The sequence below is a fragment of the Alexandromys fortis genome, unplaced genomic scaffold (assembly GCF_014885135.2).
Source record: "Alexandromys fortis isolate MF-2015 unplaced genomic scaffold, M_Fortis_MF-2015_v1.1 scaffold_213, whole genome shotgun sequence".
Classification (NCBI taxonomy): Eukaryota; Metazoa; Chordata; class Mammalia; order Rodentia; family Cricetidae; genus Alexandromys; species Alexandromys fortis.
This window is the reverse complement of record NW_026068093.1, coordinates 1,748,551-1,754,880: the sequence shown is the minus strand read 5'-3', so window position 1 is coordinate 1,754,880 and position 6,330 is coordinate 1,748,551.

The following is a 6,330-nucleotide window of genomic DNA, read 5'->3' as shown; positions in this document are numbered from 1 at the left end:
ATAAATAAATAGCTAGTCCCAGGATGGGCACCAAAAGCTACAGACTTGAAAAAACAAAACAAAAAAAATTATTTATTATATACATAAAGTGTTCTGCCTCTATGTACATCTGAAGGCCAGAAGAGGGTACCATATCTCATTACAGATGGTTGTGAGCCACCATGTGGTTGCTGGGAACTGAACTCAGGACCTCTGGAAGAGCAGCCAGTGCTCTTAACCTCTGAGCCACCTCTCCAGTCCCTTCCTTCACATTCTAAATACTTGGATGACAGATGTGTTTCATGATGCTCTGCAAAGTATTTTAAAACCTTCTAGTAGTCAACTTAAACAAAAAATGTAAAAGGAGGTCTGAATGTGGTCAGTAGCTAAGTGCTTGCTTGGTATACACAGGGCCCTGAGCAGACCTCCAAGACCTCCAGCAACTCCCTCCTTTCCTCCCTCCTTTCCTCCCTCCCTCCCTCTCCTCACACACACATATACAAAAAGATGAAAGTAATTTTAATATATTTTATTTACCCCAATATGTGCCAATAGTATCATCTCATCACATGATCAATATTAACAATATTAATAAGCTATTTTATATCGCCTTACTTCCACATTAAGACTTTGAAATATGGACTATAAGCTGTAAATCTGTTCAGTGGGGGCTGGAGAGGGGACACAGCTGGGAAGAGCACAGGCTGCTCTTCCAGGGGACCATGTCAGGTGGCTCACAGCTGCCTATCACTCACCTCCAGGGGATTCTCTGTCCTCTGAGAGCAGCTGTGCAGGACACCCTCACACAGACACACAGACACACATCTACACATAATTTATAAATAAAAATAACTTTAAAAAATGTCTCAGTGGTAGAGATGGAGGTTCTGGGTTTGAGCCCCAGTATCAAGTTGGGGGTGGGGGTTGAGTGTATTTTACAATTAAGGCTATTTCAGTTGACACTAGCCATTTCCCAGGGCTCAGTAGCCATGTGGGACAGGCGGCAGGCTTGTGAACTCGGGCCCACAGCGTGGACTGCTCTAGGTCTAGGGCATCTGGGAGGTACTCCCATTGTTCCCTCAGCCAGCCCTCACTGGGAATGTTAGTGCTGCCCGGGTTTCTGCTCTGCCTCCTCTGGACCCTGCCACTCCACCCAAATCTACCCAGTGTTCTGTGGATGCTAGAACTGAGTCAAAAAAAAAAAAAATCGGGTGGCGTTGTTGCTCCAGACACTCTGTACCCTTGAAGTCTGGGGCCCCGGCTGCAGGAAGCTCATAAGAGTGGGTGGGGCTGTCTCTCCCTTCACAGTGGACTAGTTCGAAGTTGAAAGGTTTGTGTGGTGCTAGGCACATGCCTAATTTCTTTTATAGGTTTGGGGATACCACACTTCGTTTAATCCCCTAAATTCCCTGCCAGTTTTTATATAAAGCACAAACCGGACTCCTTTGTTTAGTCCTAACAATACAAAAGCCTTAGCAGGGTGTGGTCATTTATGCCTCTAATTCCAAAATTTAGGTGGGTGAAGGAGGAGTCCCACAAGTCCAAGGTTATTGGAGGATTCATAGTGGGTTCCAGCCAAGGCTTCCGAGTGAGACTTTGTCTAAAAAATAAATAGTAGGGACTATTGCTCAGCGGTAGAACATTAGTCTAGGATGTGCAAAAGCCCATGGAGTGGAAACAAAAACAGCACAACAGAACCAACTAGTGTGGCCCGCCAGCAATCTCTCTCGCCTCTACCCTTCCTCTCTAGCCTAGCTCCTCCCTTTAGAAACAGAACAAGGACTTCTCATGGCCTCATGAGAAAGAGGGGCCTGCTATAAATTCAGCTCTTGTCACTTTGTGGCCCTGTGCCTTTGAATAAGTGCTTGAACTCTTTGAACTCCAGTTTGTTCCTCTGCCCAACAGAGATCATACCGTGGCCTTTGAGGGTGGAGTGTGACGAACAGTACTCGGCAGATGTCCGCCACAGAACTCACTGCTGTGGGCGACCACAGGGGCTTGCAGGGGGGCAAGCCGACAATCAGCTCCAGCCATGGTTTGCTGCAGACCCCAAGACAATGGGGCCAACTCACCCTGCCTGCAACCACAGATGATTGCTTCATTGAACGATGACTAACATACACATGTATTCAGTAACAGCCTCCCCCCCCCCCGCGCGTGTGTGTGTGTGTGTGTGTGTGTGTGTGTGTGTGTGTGTGTGGCTTCAGGGATGCTAGGCAAGCCCTTCACCAGTGAGCTAACCTCCAGCTCCTTCCTGGCCTTCTTTTCTTTTTTCTTTTTCTTCTTTCTTACCGTTTTTCCTTCTTAAACAGAATCTCCCAAGTGCAGGGATCGCAGATATGTGCTACTTCAACTGACCTTTCTCTTCCGTCCTTTCCTTTCTCTTAGGTGATGCACAGTTCACTGGAATTTGCTGTGTTCACAGCATTGTGCAACCACCATTTCCCTGTAGTCTCAAAACTTACCCAGAAAAATACTCCCGCTTCTTAGGAAGCCATTCCACATCCCTCTAGCCCCCTGGTGAGAGTGCGTTTGCTTTCTATGCCCACAGATTTGATTAGTCTAAGTATTTCATTCAAAAAGTTCCATGCTACATGTGAACCTGGGTTTGCTTTGCTTTGCTTTTTAAAGTTGTTTCCAAGATTCATTGTCAGAACATGCTCCAAGAATGGAGTCGTGTCGGGAGAATTCTGAGTACTTGTGAGCAAACTCCAAGAAAACAAGGCATGACTCTTTGAGACCTCAGTTTCCGCAAAGCAAGGAATTGTTCTTAGAGTGTGTTTTCATGCTCCTCCGGGTGTAGCGGACAGGAGTGAATTTACTTCAACTTGCTCATCATTACCTGCTCCTGTTATTCAAGTAATGCTCCCATGATGCCTCTACGGAAAAACATGGTTCTCACCATGAGCAACTTGTCCTTGGGATTGTAGGCTTTACTCGCGAGATTCTGCTTAACCCTCAGAATAACTTGCTTGATGCTCTGAATAAAGTTGACTACTGCATGAAGCTTTAGTTCAACTCATGCATTGGCTCCATTGTCTTAGGTCCCACCACTTCTAGAGCGGTGACAGCTCACCTAGGTGGAACGCATCGCTACTTGTGTGTGTGTGTGTGTGTGTGTATGTGCGTGTGTGCGTGCGTGTGAATACTGTTCCACTGGATGAGTGTGCCATCATTTATTACTTGGTGGGCACTGGGTTTATTTCCACCGTCTAAATACAATGAGTCATGCTTCTATGGAAGTTCATGGTCCATCTCCATGTGGACATTTGGTTTTGTTTCTCGTGGATCTATGAATTGTGAGGAGATACGATGTTCCTTTGCTCAACTGTCTTGGGGACTGTTGGTCTGGTTTCCATGGCAGCTTCATGTGGTATTGAGGTGGTTCTCTAGAGCAACAGGCTCAGGAGGTTGTGGGGCAAGAGAGGTGTGCCAACCTGTTGTTTGTAAGCTGAAGGTTCCCATGAAATCAGGTAGTGAGGGGATCTGTCCCAAGGAGCAGGAGAGCTAAGGATGTCAACCTCAGACTGAGTCAAGGAGGAGAAGGAGGCACATCTCACCAAGAGAGGAAGAGTTCATATTTCCCCACCCTTGGGACTAGATGATGCTACCCATGTTGGGAAGGGCAGTCCTGCTACAGTTAGGACTTCACACAGATTCACAAGGAGAGGAGGAGATATTTAATAAAATTATCTAGTGTTGACAGCGGTTTTTGTCCTGCCCCGGTCCTAGAGCTGTTCAGTCCCAAAGAAACACACAGAGGTCTACATTAATCATAAACTGATTGGCCAGTAGCCAGGCAGGAGTAGAGGCAGGGTGATAAGAACAGGAGAATTCTGGAAAGAGGAAAGACAGTTTGCATTGGTCACCCAGATGCAGAGGAAACAAGATGAGAATGCCTCACTGACAAAAGGTACCAAGCCATGTGGCTAACACAGACAAGAATTATGGGTTAATGTACAATGTAAGAGCTATTTAATAAGAAGCCTGAGCTAATAGGCCAACCAGTTTATGATCAATGTAGACCTCTGTGTGTTTCTTTGGGATTGAATGGCTGTGGGACTGGGTGGGACAGAAACCTCTGTCAACAATCCAGTGCTGGGGCTGGAGGGATGTCTCAGTGGCTAAGAGAACTGCTTACACTTTTAGAGGACCTGAGTTCAGTTCCCAGCTCATAACTGCCTGAACTCCACCCCCCAACACACATGACGAAATCCATTCACATAGACACACAAATAAATAGAAGTGTTGTGTGTGCACGCACGTGTGCGTGACACACACACACACAGTTGTGGGAAAGAGAAGCAGGAGGAAGAAAAGGAGGAGGTAGATTTCCCAGCATGCACCAAACAGAAAGGCGTGTACTGAAAGACAGGCATGTGACTCTCACCATGACTTTATTCAGAAACGACCAAATTAGAAACAGTCCACATGCCTGTTAATAATAAAACTCATACAGTGTAATTCTACACACTGAAAATGAACATGAAAACATGAAGAGTTCTCATAATCTTCATGTCAAGACGAGGAAGGCAGGTAGAAAGAGCCCAGAAGGGCAACCTGTTTGTATAGAGTTCACACCAAGAGAGCATGTTAGAAGTTGGGAATGGTGCATGCTGAGAGATGGGACATAAGCTGGGGGTTTATGAGATTCTGGCAATGATCCTTCCCTCCCTCCTTCTTCCCTCCTTCCTTCCCTTCCTTTCTTTCCTGAGACAGGGTTTTTCTGTGTTGCTCTGGCTGTCCTCGAACTCACTCTGAAGACCAGGCTGGCCTTGAACTCACAGAGCTCCTCCTGCCTCTGCCTCCCAAGTACTGGGATTAAAGGTGTGCACCATCACCACCTGGCCCCTCCTTCCTATTTATTTATTTATTGGTTTTTCAAGACAGGGTTTCTCTGTGGCTTTGGAGCCTGTCCTGGCACTAGCTCTGTAGACCAGGCTGGTCTCGAACTCACAGAGATCTGCCTGCCTCTGCCTCCCGAGTGCTGGGATTAAAGGCGTGCTCCACCATCGCCCGGCTTTTTTTTTTTAAATTTATTTATTTATTATGTACAAAGTGTTCAGCCTCCATGCCTGCAGGCCAGAAGAGGGCACCAGATCTCATTACAGATGGTTGTGAGCCACCATGTGGTTGCTGGGAATTGAACTTAGGACCTCCCGAAGAGCAGTCCATGCTTTTAACCTCTGAGCCATCTCTCCAGCCCCCCCCCCTTCCTTTTTAAATACAGAGTTTATTATGTAGCCCAGATGGCCTCCAACTTGTGATCCTCCTGCCTCAGCCTTCTGAGAGCTGAGATTACAGGTGTGAGCTTCCATGCTTATGGTCTGTGTTTATAATGGTGGTAAAGCTCCTATCTAAGCCCTCTTGTTGGACTCTAGCGTCCAAACACCGAGGAGGAGTCACCCCCAGAGACCACCTCACACACCACAGCCGATGCAAAAGCATGGGGATTTTATTAATTCTGTCATGACAGGGTCCCTCAGCATTCGGGAAGCCGAGGGACCTTGAATAGCTGGCACAGTCTACTTTTAAAGGGGCCACAGAAGCAAGGGGGGTTGTTCTTTGACTATTCCGATTGGCTTATTTGAAAGGGCTAATACCAATAATTGACTGGAGAGCTGTTGCCAGATCAGATGAGGTAAGAGGTCATTTTGACCTCGTTTCCCAGGGGACTGAATCAAAGCATAGGTATATGGGTAATTGTTCAGGAACTGAGTATGTGCGAGTGTAGCTGTTAGGTCCTTGGTTCCCAGGGGAGGAGGGGAAGCACTATGGCACGGAGGCTGAGAGGATTCAGAATTGTCAAACTGGCTTCAGAATTGTCTTAAAGTCTTACACTCTGAGGCAGCAGCCTTTGTGATTCAGGCCTATAATCCCAGCACCTGGGAGGCTGAAACGGAAAGATCAGGAGTTCAAGGTTATTCTGGGATACATAGCATGTTTGAAGCCAACCTAGGCTCCCTGAGACCCTTCCCTCCAAAAAAGTACTTTTGAAACCAACAATTCCTTGCCCTCTTCCCCAGCTCTGGCAACTGATTTTCCATGTGCTCTGTAGGATTTGGCTCCTCTGAGTTCCTCACAGGGGTAGACTCCAACAGCACCTGTCCTTTGAGTGTCTGGCTAGTTTCTGAGCTGGCGTCATCACAGTTCTTCCTGTTGTAACCTGTGTCAAGGCTCTCTGTTTCTAAGGATGGTGATAATGGCATTGTGTATGCAGACCATGTTTTGATAAGACCAGGCATCTTATCTGCCCAGAGTGTCTTCCTCCTGTTGGCTGCTGAGAAGGTGGTTTGCTACAGAGCTAGCTCTCTCTCTCTCTCTCTCTCTCTCTCTCTCTCTCTCTCTCTC